Raw genomic sequence first — 14,502 nt, 5'->3', positions numbered from 1 at the left:
ATGATGGCACAGCAAGTGAAAAAACATGTAGGGACTGACTAACCTCCTGCTTAGAAGGTAGCTTGTTTGTGACAATATAAATCATTGAATTGGTCGGATTTGGATTTTGGCTGTCAAGAGTTGGTCTAGTTCTAGAATTATAATAAAAGTGAAGATTTAGTATAACATTATTCTTGTTTCCTTTTTTCATAGCAAATCTTTTTCGCAGAACATAAGGCAATACAGGAACACGTCCTGCTCTGTTTTTCAAGTAAATTCAGAGCTCATCCCTTGGAGCGCCCAGGGCAGGTTAAATAAACTAGTTTTCAAATTCTGTCTACAGCATTTAATACCATGGCTAACCTTCACAAGCAACATTAAAAAAACAAAGCGGACAAAAAGGAGAAAAAAAAATCGAAATCCCAGGAGTACCTCTTAAATCCTTTTATGACCTTGGTTAAATACCTGAAAGCAGAGCTAGCCTCCGTCCATTGCACATCTTTTTTTATTGAGTCCAGAGGGACGCAGAAGCAACCGCACCATGCGAACATCTAAATCCATTAACAAAAAAACTCTAATCCCATCGAGCCTACATCTATTATGTTATCCTGCCTAACGTACAACAAAGTATTTTACGAGCAGTCAACGTAGAGGAGAGCATTACAATTTTCAGGTCAATTAAGCCTCGAGTGCTTCTGCTAATCATCGTGCTTCAGTCGCCCCGTTTCAGCATTTTCGGGCCTACAGGGGACTCATAGGTCAATGAGCATTTCGCGCTGGAGTTCTTTACCTTCAACAATTTTTGATGTAGCAAAGCGGATCGAGCTTTGTATGATTTTTCAAGTGGTTGCCCCAAAGAGACTTTTAAAAAATACTGTTGTCCTAGTTGTCCCAGATTTGGCCACTCAGTCCCAGGTGACCCAAGTTTTAATAAGCTTCTTTTTGTTTAATTAATTTTATAATCATTTTATAATATTCTTTGATACAAGAGCTACTACACTATGGACATGGGAAATTGTAAAATCCACACTGTCCTGCAAGATCTTATCGGGTTGTGTCCTGGCGTAATGGGGGGCAGTTCTATCATAACTATAGTATTATACTATATTATAGATTATTACATTTTATATTATATTTACAGAAATGTATGTTGTACTGTACTTGGGAAGTACTATTGATGCAATAATCAAACCTACTGTATTTAGGACACATTTTAGACACTCGAGTCCTTGGTTGACAAGAAGGTCTGGTGGGAAGGGGCGTGACTTGGAAATGGGCAAAATTTTTAGGTAAAGAAAGGCAACTAATAGCTGGTCTAAACTTAGACAATATAAAAGTCCACTAAATTTATAAAACAAACTAAACCACTGGGATGTCTGAGAATGAGACGGTATGGCCAGATACATACAAGCATAATTGTGTTAATACCTGCGTAATCTGAGGTCACTGCCGAGTACAGAGGGTCAGGATTTGCTAGACTAGGATGCATTGATTTTACAAAGATTCTGTTTCAATGTTAGAGGAAAACTGTCACATGTTTTGTCCCGCACTATCCACAGGTACCTATGGATAGTGCGGGAGACGCTGAACAATTTGAGTCCTACCTTGCCCGGATCCGCTGCGCCGTTTGCCCGTTACTGGTCTTTTTCTGTGTATTAAAATTAGCACTTAACTGGCAGAGGCGGAGTTACTGCCTTCAACTGCCACTGTGTTGTAGCCGCCGCCCTGCCCGCAGCACCGCCCGGCTAATGAATGGTCATATATTGCCTTACTATGTTGTCTCATATCGGCCGAGTCTCAAACTGCCTACACCCTTACTTTAGCGCTGCTCCGGACGAATGAAGCAGCGCTGAAGACCGCTTCCGGGTGTAGTGAGAAATCCCGCACATGCGCAGTAGCGTCCGGGACTCGGCCGATATGAGACAACATAGTAAGGCAATATATGAATATTCATTAGCCGGGCGGTGCTGCGGGCAGGGCGGCGGTTACAACACAGTGGCAGTTGAAGGCAGTAACCCCGCCTGTGCCAGTTAAGTGCTAATTTTAATACACAGAAAAAGACCTGTGACGGGCAAATGGCGCAGCGGATCTGGACAAGGTAGGACTCAAATTGTTCAACGTCTCCCGCACTATCCACAGGTACCTGTGGATAGTGCGGGACAAAACATGTGACAGTTTTCCTTTAAGAGCCAAGACTATGGTCACATGTCCAGCCCTTTGCTTTTTATTGTCTTTCTCCAACCCCTTTGCCCGGGATAGGGGGAGGAACCTTTGCTCTAGTCAATGTAGTGTAATTATAACCTTGGTGCTCAGCAGCTCCTGTTACAACATAAGAAGTATGCTACCTACTATGCTACATGGTGAGTCTTAGGTGTAGCTCCCATCAAGAACACTTCTGCAGCTAGACAACCTTTCCCTATCCCCTGCGCCCCTGTGTTTTCAAAACCTGTTGGCAGATTTCAGCACCTGATGACACCTGTCGGCAGATCTCAACACCTGTCAGCAAATCTCGGCACCTGTCAGCAGATCTCGGCACCTGTCAGCAGATCTCAACACCTGTCAGCAAATCTCGGCACCTGTCAGCAGATCTCAACACCTGTCAGCAAATCTCGGCACCTGTCAGCAGATCTCAACACCTGTCAGCAGATCTCAACACCTGTCAGCAAATCTCGGCACCTGTCAGCAGATCTCGGCACCTGTCAGCAGATCTCAACACCTGTCAGCAAATCTCGGCACCTGTCAGCAGATCTCGGCACCTGTCAGCAGATCTCAGCACCTGTCAGCAGATCTCAACACCTGTCAGCAAATCTCGGCACCTGTCAGCAGATCTCGGCACCTGTCAGCAGATCTCGGCACCTGTCAGCAGATCTCAACACCTGTCAGCAAATCTCTGCACCTGTCAGCAGATCTCGGCACCTGTCAGCAGATCTCGGCACCTGTCAGCAGATCTCGGCACCTGTCAGCAAATCTCGGCACCTGTCAGCAGATCTCGGCACCTGTCAGCAGATCTCGGCACCTGTCAGCAGATCTCAACACCTGTCAGCAAATCTCGGCACCTGTCAGCAGATCTCGGCACCTGTCAGCAGATCTCGGCACCTGTCAGCAGATCTCGGCACCTGTTGGCAGATTGTGGAAGATTTAGGCACCTGTCAGAAGATCTCGGAATCTGGATGCCCGCCCCCCTCTCCTCTCCCTGACCACCCCCCCCCCCAGCGATTTATTGATGCCATATCCTCTGGATAGGCTAGCAATATTTTGGACACAAAACCCCTTTAAGTAAATATATCTTTTGTAAAAACAGAACAAAGAAGTAAAAAAAAAAAAAAAAACAGCTCCTTGAAAAGCTGAACTTTCCGTCAATGTTCTGTCAGCTATAGCTGTGACAATCTTCGCTCACCTGCTGGGGGCTGCCCGCCAACTCTCACCACGCTTTCACTCGCTGATCTACGCAGCACATAATAATTTCAAGTATTTTGATTATTTTAATTGTAAATTCTGTGGTTACCGGCAAGTTAGATCCATTGTGATAGCACGCCTGACAATTTATTTATATATATTTATTTATTTATTTTTTGCTGATTATTTCTCTCATTTTGGTGTCATATTTGATTTGGGAATCGGATGGACGTCTTTATCCAGGGGAAATAGATTTGAAGAGACGGCAAACAAGACCTAGAAATTGTAATAACACTTAAAAGAGATAATTACATCCACGACTCGGCAGCCAAGCCGGCTAGGAAATCTGAAAAGGTCAAATATATTAGTGTCTTATTGCCATTTACATCCTGCCAATTAGAATATAAATAAGAGATTACTCAGTAATTCTGTTTGTAGAGCGGTTGATGTGGCCTTAGGATAGATTAGATCAAATATAGTGAGAATCCATATAGAAAATTCATTGGAAAGCAGCATAAAAATCATCAGATGACCACACGTAAAAGGGGTTCTCCCCCATAAGGTGATTTTAGAAGTTACCTTCCAGACAGTAATAAACATGCTTAGGAAGGATCCATGCTTGTCATGGGGCTGTATGGTTGTGTTGTGAGTCCACCATAATGCTGCTTCTTTTTTCTTTGTGAAATGGCTATTACCTGTTGGAGTTCCCTTCCTCCAACTACAAGTCCCGGGATCCCTAGTTTGTAAGTTTGAGGTTACTTTTCTCCCTTCCACACATAAGCCACCCCACCCATATAAGCACACCTGGGACAATTTCCTGCAGCCCTGTGGAGAATGATCCACCACCACCACCCAGTGGTCGCTCCACCCATTCAACACCTGACTAGTGATGTAATGTCTCAGGTCACACTGCAACCTGGGAAAACCTGAGACAACACTTATTTTTTATGCTATTAAAAAATAAACATTGGGGCAAAGATCACATAAGAATTGTCCTTGGAAATAGGCTTCCTATGGGCTCATTTTCTTATGGTGGGCTTGTGCTAACACACAGGAGCCAGTCAGAGCAAACAGAGCTGCAGTACAAAATAAGGAGGTGCTAATAAGCTGACATTCACCAATCGAAGCCCTGAATTACAATGTTAACATTTATATAGTCTTTAGTATTATGGTCATGTGGAACAAAAAAAACACAAACCACACTACTAAGGATAATTCCTACACACTGCCCCTTGTGGACCTCTAGCGTACTGCACAATAAGGATAAAGTAAACAGTATGCAGACGCTATTGCAGAAAGACTAAACACAACCAACGTAAGAATCAAACTGACTGGGTATTTATGTGTGACTGAGAAAGGCGTGGACGTTGAGTTCAGATGTAATTGGTTCTATGTCCAAGTCCCCTGATAGGCCCAGCCAAACACAGGAAAATTAACCCTTAAAGGGTCACTCCGGTGGAAAGAAATGTTTTCAAATAAACTGTTTCCAGAAAGTTATACAGATTTGTAAATTACTTCTATGTAAAATCTTAATCCTTCCAGTACTTATCAGCTGCTGTATACTACAGAGAAACTTGTGTAGTTCTTTCCAGTCTGGACACAGTGCTCTCTGCTGTCATCTCTGTCTGTGTCAGGAACTGTCCAGAGCATGAACATACCCTCATAGCAAACTGCTTTGGACAGTTTCTGACACGGACATAGGTGGCAGCAGAGAGCACTGTGGTCATACTGAAAGAACTACAGTCTGTGTTGTGTGTGTTATTAGAACTTTGCTCTATTCACTTTAATGGAACTGAGCTGTAATACCACACACAACCTGAGGACAAGAGTGGTGCTGTTTCTGGAAGAAAGTGGCTATGTTTTCTAATTTTTAAGGCTGGACTGGAACTTGATCACCAGCAATAAGTTACATGACCGTTTGGACCAATAGCACTGCTGCCTCCAATGTTCAACTTGTGACTCTTCAGCTTTTGAAAATCTACAACTCCCATCTCTTCTGAAATTAGAATGTCCAGTCACTGAGGCAGCTATCTTAAAGGAGTTCTCTGGTGTTTTTAAAAAATGTATATCTTGCTGGGGCCTGGAAAAGATAGAACAAAACCCCATACTTACCTATATGCTCTGGTCCCCCTCTGGACCTTCACAGCTACTGTTCGGCTCTATCCGCTCCCCCTCATCTTCTGTCTACTTCCTGATTCCAAGATGAGCACTTGTAGCAGGACCTGCCCGTTCAACCAATCACTGGCCTAGACAGAACACTGCTGTGCCCAGTAATTGGCTGAGCCAGCAGGTCCTGTTCAGAGCACTTATCTCAGAAAGAAGACAGAAGATCGGGGGACTAGATGGAGGTGAATGGGAGCTGCGGGGGAGCCATGCTAGGTAAGTATAAGGTTTTTTTTAATTTTTTCCTTGTCCCAGCAGGATATTAATTTTTGCAGACGGCAGAATAACCGCTTTTAAGGACCAGGGCAGGCAGTCCTTAAAGGGTTAACATGCAAACTTTGACAACATGCTCACTTTTGATCTCCTCCAGAGAATCACCAGCTAAATTCAAGAGAAACTTAAAAGTGAATTTATGGTTTGATGTTATTAGGATGATCAATGCTGCCTTTTTGTGCTGTTTGGAGGACTGATAAATGTGCGTTCTGTCCCTATGGTGCCTGATTACTGGTAGACAGTCTACTAGATGAATATTGATTCTTCCTTTAGAGAAAAATAAAGCCTATCAATTAATGAAACTGATGGTCCATATGGTGGATACATTCATTACGTGTATCCCATTACCTCCTGCGCACTTAAAGGGGTTTTACCATGAAGATAAATGTTACGCCTAGCGCTCCGGGTCCCCGCTCCTCCCCGGAGCGCTCACGGCGTCTCTTTCCCTGCAGCTCCCCGGTCAGTCCCGCTGACCGGGAGCGCTGCTCTGTCATGGCCGTTGGGGATGCGATTCGCACAGCGGGACGCGCCCGCTCGCGAATCGCATCCCAGGTCACTTACCCGTTCCCGTCCCCTGCTGTCATGTGCTGGCGCGCGCGGCTCCGCTCTCTAGGGCGCGCGCGCGCCAGCTCCCTGAGACTTAAAGGGCCAGTGCACCAATGATTGGTGCCTGGCCCAATTAGCTTAATTTGTTCCCACCTGTTCCCTGGCTATATCTAGTCTCCTCCCTTGCACTCCCTTGCCGGATCTTGTTGCCTTAGTGCCAGTGAAAGCGTTCTTTGTCTGTTTATACCCTGTGTACCAGTACCTTTGCTATCTCCCTTGACTACGAACCTTGCCGCCTGCCCCCGACCTTCTGCTACGTCCGACCTTGCTACTGCCTACTCCCTTGTACCTCGCCTATCTTCTGTATCTTCAGCAGCCAGAGAGGTGAGCCGTTGCTAGTGGATACGACCTGGTCACTACCGCCGCAGCAAGACCATCCCGCTTTGCGGCGGGCTCTGGTGAAAACCTGTAGTGTCTTAGAACCGGTCCACTAGCACGGTCCTCGCTATCCCTCTCTGGCACAGAGGATCCACCTCCTGCCAGCCGGCATCGTGACAGTAGATCCGGCCATGGATCCCGCTGAGGTTCCCCTGCCTGTTGCCTCTGATATCACCACGGTGGTCGCCCAGCAAGCCCGACAGATCGCCCATCTAACCCACCAGATGTCAGAAATGTCCACCATTGTGCACCAACTTCAGTCGCAACTTCATCAGCAATCATCTCCTCCGCCAGCTCCTGCACCCCTTCCGCAGCGAGTGGCCACTCCTAGCCTCCGCCTGTCTTTGCCGGACAAATTTAATGGGGACTCTAAGTTTTGCCGTGGCTTCCTTTCGCAATGTTCTCTGCACTTGGAGATGATGTCGGACCAGTTTCCTACTGAAAGGTCTAAGGTGGCTTTCGTAGTCAGCCTTCTGTCTGGAAAAGCCCTGTCATGGGCCACACCGCTCTGGGACCGCAATGACCCCGTCACTGCCTCTGTTCACTCCTTCTTCTCGGAAATTCGAAGTGTCTTTGAGGAACCTGCCCGAGCCTCTTCTGCTGAGACTGCCCTGCTGAACCTGGTCCAGGGTAATTCCTCCGTTGGCGAGTACGCCATACAATTCCGTACTCTTGCTTCTGAACTTTCCTGGAATAATGAGGCTCTCTGCACGACCTTTAAAAAAGGCCTATCCAGCAACATTAAAGATGTTCTGGCCGCACGAGAGACTCCTGCTAGCCTGCATGAACTCATTCATCTAGCCACTCGCATTGACATGCGTTTTTCTGAGAGGCATCAAGAGCTCCGCCAGGAAAAAGACTTAGATCTCTGGCCACCTCTCCCACAGTCTCCACTGCAATCTGCGCCTAGGCCTCCCGCCGAGGAGGCCATGCAAGTGGATCGGTCTCGCCTGACCCTGGAAGAGAGGAATCGCCGTAAGGAAGAGAATCTTTGTTTGTACTGTGCCAGTACTGAACATTTTCTGGTGGATTGCCCAATCCGTCCTCCACGTCTGGGAAACGCACGCTCGCACTCAGCTCTCGTGGGTGTGGCGTCTCTTGATGCCAAGTCGGCTTCTCCACGTCTCACGGTACCTGTTCGGATTTCCACTTCAGCCAGCTCTCCCCTCTCAGCCGTGGCCTGCCTGGACTCTGGAGCTTCTGGGAATTTTATTCGGGACTCCTTTGTGAATAAATTCTGTATTCCGGTGACCCGTCTTGTCAAGCCACTCCACATTTCCGCGGTCAACGGAGCCAGGTTGGACTGTACCATACGTTTCCGCACGGAGCCCCTTCTTATGAGCATCGGATCTCACCACGAGAGGATTGAACTTTTGGTCCTCCCCAATTGCACCTCGGAAATTCTCCTTGGACTTCCCTGGCTTCAACTTCATTCCCCAACCCTGGATTGGTCCACTGGGGAGATCAAGAGTTGGGGGTCCTCTTGTTCCAAGAACTGTCTAAAACCGGTTCCCAGTAACCCTTGCCGTAACTCTGTGGTTCCTCCTGTATCTGGTCCCCCTAAGGTCATTAAGGACTCTGCCTGCCACAGGAAATGCCCCTCCCCCCCTCCCAGTTCCATCAGGCAAGCTTCTGTGTCCCCTCATGGCCCTCGTCCTGGTGTCACACTGCCCCGTGCCAGGTCCCGCCCTCTGCCCTCTCTCCCCATTCCTACTCCTGCGGTTCTGCCTGCCGTTGAGGAATCCCTCCATCCTTTCCCGGTGTCCTCATCCCAGGGGAGGCAGTTACCCGATAAAGAGAAGGGGAGACCTAAGGGGGGGGGTACTGTTACGCCTAGCGCTCCGGGTCCCCGCTCCTCCCCGGAGCGCTCACGGCGTCTCTTTCCCTGCAGCTCCCCGGTCAGTCCCGCTGACCGGGAGCGCTGCTCTGTCATGGCCGTTGGGGATGCGATTCGCACAGCGGGACGCGCCCGCTCGCGAATCGCATCCCAGGTCACTTACCCGTTCCCGTCCCCTGCTGTCATGTGCTGGCGCGCGCGGCTCCGCTCTCTAGGGCGCGCGCGCGCCAGCTCCCTGAGACTTAAAGGGCCAGTGCACCAATGATTGGTGCCTGGCCCAATTAGCTTAATTTGTTCCCACCTGTTCCCTGGCTATATCTAGTCTCCTCCCTTGCACTCCCTTGCCGGATCTTGTTGCCTTAGTGCCAGTGAAAGCGTTCTTTGTCTGTTTATACCCTGTGTACCAGTACCTTTGCTATCTCCCTTGACTACGAACCTTGCCGCCTGCCCCCGACCTTCTGCTACGTCCGACCTTGCTACTGCCTACTCCCTTGTACCTCGCCTATCTTCTGTATCTTCAGCAGCCAGAGAGGTGAGCCGTTGCTAGTGGATACGACCTGGTCACTACCGCCGCAGCAAGACCATCCCGCTTTGCGGCGGGCTCTGGTGAAAACCTGTAGTGTCTTAGAACCGGTCCACTAGCACGGTCCTCGCTATCCCTCTCTGGCACAGAGGATCCACCTCCTGCCAGCCGGCATCGTGACAATAAATAGGTCTAAACTGATGCAATATGTAAAATTAAACACATTTGCAAATACAAGTAACTATCAGAAATCAACTGTTTTAGAAAGACGGCCCTACCAATATATGCTGGATGCTCTCTTGTTTCTTGCTTGTTGCCATGAGATACATCCTGTAAGCAGTTTCCTCTTCTGGCCAGGCATGCTGAGGTGCTCAGTTCTCCTCACACACAAAGAATATACAGCCAGATAGACTGCAGTATACAGCTGCTACACTGGCCTAGCAGAAGCTTTCAGAAATACATAATTCACTGCAATAAATATGCATGAGGAAGGCTGACTGAATATTTACTGGCCAGGATGAGGTAAATATACGATGTTCTGTTATAGATGCTTATATTAACCAGCTGCGAGCGCTTCATACCCGGCAGGTCCCTGTTGCTATCAGCAACCAGGACCAGCGGCTAATACCGGACATTGCCGATCGGGCTGATGTCTGGTATTAACCCTTTAGATGCCACAATCAAAGTTGATCGCAGTGTCTAAAACGGTAGAAAACACTTGCCAGTTAGCTCAGTGGGCTGTTCGGGACCACCGCGGAGAAATCGCAGCATTCCGAACAGCTGAGAGGACAGCGAGAGGCTTCTTACCTTGCTTCCCGTTGTCCGATCTTCGCTCTGCTGCTCCATGCCTGAGATCCAGGCTGGAGCTGCAGAGCTCCAATGACACTGATCAATGCTATACTATGGCAAAGCATTGAACAGTGTATGCAATCCAAGGATTGCATGTAATAGTTTAACCTCTTCAGTAATAAATTTTACCCCTTCAGTAATAAAAGTTTGAATCACCCCCTTTTCCCATAAAAAAAATATTTACATATATGTAAACAAAAATAAAAATAAACATCTGTGGTATCGCCGTGTGCGTAAATGTCCAAACTATAAAAATATAATGCTAATTAAACCACACAGTCAATGGCGTACACGTAAAAAATGCCAAAGTCCAAAATTGTGTATTTTTGTTTACTTTGTATGCCTTAAAAAATGTATAAAAAGCGTTCAAAAAGTCCCATCAAAGCAAAAATGATACTGACAAAAACTTCAGATCCAGGCGCAAAAAAATTTGCCCTCATACATCCATATATATATATATATATATATATATATATATATATATATATATATGGAAAAATAAAAATGTTATATGGGTCAGAAGATGACAATTTTACTCATACTAATTTTGGTGCATGTAGTTGTAATTTTTATTAAGTAGTAAAACAAAATCAAACCTATATAAATTAGGTATGCTTAGAATCAGAAGCCCCCAAAAGTTACCAAATGGTGTTTTTTTCCAATTTTGTACCACAAATATTTTTTTTATGGTTTTGTGGTAAATTTTGTGGTAAAATGATTCATGTAATTACAAAGTACAGTTGGTGGGGCAAAAAACAAGCCCTCATGGGTCTGTAGGTGCTAAATTGAAAGCGTTATGATTTTTAGAAAGTGATAAGGAAAAAACAAAAGTGCAAAAACTGAAAAACCCTGCATTCTTAAAGGGGTACTCTGCCCCTAGACATCTTATCCCCTAGCCAAAGGATAGGGAATAAGATGTCAGATCGCCGGAGTCCTGCTGCTGGGGACCCCGGGGATCGCTGCTGCAGCACCCCGCTATCACAGCACACTCGCTCCGTGCATCATGACTAGCGATACAGGGGCTTGAGCAACCAAACAGGCAACCAAACAGGCTGTGAACAAAGCAGGCTGGCAGCTCTGAGTGTTCTCCTTTGTGAACAAAGCAGACTGGCAGCTCGTAGTGTTTAGGACTCCAGCATGAGTCTGAAATGCTTGCTGCCAGGACTGGTAGGGAGACCCCTAGTGGTCATTTCTTCAAAGTGGAAAATTAAATAGAAAGAAGCATATTTTTTAATAACATGCAATTGTAAAGTTATTCTGCATAGATTAATCTATAAAATATCAAAAGTTTTTTTGATGAGAGGTACCCTTTAATGCAAGTCTATGGGAGGGGGCGTGATGGCGTGATCCCATAGACTTGTATTGAGGGGCGGGCCGTTACATCACGAGGGGGCGGAGTCGTGACGTCACGATGCTCCGGCCCCTGTATTGCCCGTCATTACGCACAGAGCCTTTGGTTAGGAGATAAGATGTCTAGGGGCGGAGTACCCCTTTAAGTAGTTAAAGTCTGTAGGAGAAGGGGAAGAATATTATAACCTATAACACTGCACGCTGTGTGAGGAGAGACGAGATCACTTCACCATTATGAAGATTACATTCTCCTGATGGATGACTGTCACTGTGCTGCACAGAAATGAGAATCTGCATTAATGACTGCGGGGAAATGGAGTTCAAAACAGATCTCATTATCTATCTATCTATCTATCTCATATCTATCTATCTCATATCTATCTATCTCATATTTATCTATCTATCTCATATCTATCTATCTCATATCTATCTATCTCATATCTATCTATCTCATATTTATCTATCTATCTCATATCTTTCTCATATTTATCTATCTCATATCTATATATCTATCTCATATCTATCTATCTCATATTTATCTATCTCATGTCTATCTATATCATATCTATCTATCTCATATCTATCTATCTCATATCTATCTATCTATGTATCTGTCTCATATCTATCTATCTATCTCATATCTATCTATTATCTATCTATTATCTATCTCATATCTATCTATCTATCTCATATCTATCTCATATCTATCTCATATCTATCTCATATCTATCTATTTATCTATGTATCTATCTCATATCCATCTATCTCATATCTATCTATCTATGTATCTGTCTCATATCTATCTATCTCATATCTATCTATTATCTATCTCATATCTATGTATCTATCTATCTCATATCTATCTATCTCATATCTATCTATCTATCTCATATCCATCTATCTATCTATCTATCTATCTCATATCTATCTATGTATCTATCTCATATCCATCTATCTATCTATCTATCTCATATCTATCTCATATCTATCTACAGTGGGGCAAAAAAGTATTTAGTCAGCCACCAATTCTTGCGTGGAGCCCCAGATGGAGGGAGATTATCAGTGGTCTTGTATGTCTTCCATTTTCTAATAATTACCCCCACAGTTGATTTCTTCACACCAAGCTGCTTGCTTATTGCAGATTCAGTCTTCCCAACCTGGTGCAGGTCTACAATTTTGTTTCTGGTGTCCTTCAACAGCTCTTTGGTCTTAGCCATAGTGGAGTTTGGAATGGTGACTGTTTGAGGTTGTGGACAGGTGTCTTTTATACTGATAACAAGTTCAATCAGGAGCCATTAATACAGGTAATGAGTGGAGGACAGAGAAGACTCTTAAACAAGAAGTTACCAATCTGTGAGAGCCAGAAATCTTGCTTGTTTGTAGGTGACCAAATACTTATTTTACCAAGGAATTTACCAATTAAAGGGGTACCTCGGTGGAAAACTTTTTTTTTTTTATTCAACTGGTGCCAGAAAGTTAAACAGAGCAAATAACTTGTATAAAAAATATCTTAATCCTTCCAGTACTTATTAGCTGCTGAATACTACAGAGGAAATACTTTTCTTTTTGGAACACATAGCTCTCTGCTGAATCAAGAGCACAGTGCTCTCTGCTGACATCTCTGTCCATTTTGAGAACTGTTCAGAATAGGAGAAAATCCCCATAGCAAACATATGCTGCTCTGCACAGTTCCTAAAATGGACAGAGATGTCAGCAGAGAGCACTGTGCTTGTGATGTCAGCAGAGAGCACTGTGTTCCAAAAAGAAAAGAATTTCCTCTGTAGTGTTCAGCGGCTAATAAGTACTGGAAGGATTAAGATTTTTTAATGGACATTATCGCGGTGGGACGGTCCAAGCTATTTGACCGCCGGAGGAGAAAAATTTGCGAGCTAAGTGCCTCACTATTTCATAGTTTCACATTTGCATCTATTACACCATAGCTGTATATATCTCCATGTTTTATCTGCATGTTCATGTTTCACCTATATCCTTGTGCTGGCAGTGTGCTGCTGTATTCTTCTGTTGCTGTATATCTATCTATCTCATATCTATCTATCATTTCATATCTATCTATCTCATATCTATCTATCCATCTATCTATCCATTTATCTAATTATTTATTTATCTATCTATGTCATATCTATCTATCTCATATCTATCTATCCATCTATCTATCCATTTATTTATCTATTTATCTAATATCTATCTATCTATCTTATATCTCATATCTATCTATCTCATATCTATTTATCTATCTCATATCTATCATCTATCTCATATCTATCTAATATCTATCTATCTTATATCTCATATCTATCTATTTATCTATCTCATATCTATCTATCTCATATCTATCTATCTATCTCATATCTATCTGTCTCATATCTATCTATCTATCTCATATCTATCTATCTCATATTTATCTATCTGTCTATATATCTCTATATCTGTCTATCTATCCTTCAGAGTTTGTCTCCTTGTTTGATACTAAATACAATTCCTGCTTATTTTTCTTTTTTTCACTTACAATAAAATATTAATTGAATAGTTTGCCCAAATCTGACTTCCCCTCCTCCAGGGATCGGTCGTGCGTGGCCAAGTGGTTCCTGCGCGGTGATCAGACATTCAGCTGTTCATGTGTCTATACATATCTGCAACTGGAAGAAGAATCCTCATCTCATCCGCTCCGTTTCCGAATAACACAAGCGCCATCTATAGGACGACAGTGGAAACACGACGGATGATATTTTTTCTTCTGTAGATTCCTCTTTTCTGTGGACTTCCAGCTGCTTTTACACAGACAGACAATGGTTCCTGAATGTCTTGCCGATTGCAGAGTTTGGAAACAATTGCACATTTACAGTAACACATATTTTAATTGTCGGCTTCACAGCTTTTTCGGATCCCCTGCTGGCGTTTCAACAATCGTAATGCGTTTCGAAAAACTAAACCGCCAAAATACAGGATGTGTTATGAAAGGTATGAATTTGCCTCGGCGTCGTGCGATGGGACGTGCATTTGTAGCCTTTCTCATTTTAGTGAACCATCTTTAGTTACATAGCAGAATAACTTGTACATTTATGTGTTTAGTGTCAAGGTGACCTTGGAATCTTATCCATTATCTGTAGAATTAGTTTTTATGAAATTA

General features: G+C 44.3%; 1 long non-coding RNA gene across 6 annotated transcripts in view; it reads right to left on the bottom strand.

The window, feature by feature from the left end:
* The window catches only part of LOC130295372 (uncharacterized), a 77,508-nt gene extending 74,918 nt beyond the window's left edge, over positions 1-2,590 (bottom strand). The window contains exon 1 of one of the 6 annotated variants that reach the window (XR_008848803.1): positions 2,446-2,590. This is a non-coding gene — a long non-coding RNA (uncharacterized LOC130295372). The other 5 variants (XR_008848805.1, XR_008848804.1, XR_008848807.1 and 2 more) reach the window with 5 other exon arrangements.
* Between the last annotated feature and the right edge of the window lie 11,912 nt (positions 2,591-14,502).

This window comes from Hyla sarda, chromosome 11 (assembly GCF_029499605.1).
Source record: "Hyla sarda isolate aHylSar1 chromosome 11, aHylSar1.hap1, whole genome shotgun sequence".
Classification (NCBI taxonomy): Eukaryota; Metazoa; Chordata; class Amphibia; order Anura; family Hylidae; genus Hyla; species Hyla sarda.
The sequence above is the reverse complement of the archived record's forward strand: the minus strand, read 5'-3'. Positions and strand labels throughout refer to the sequence as shown.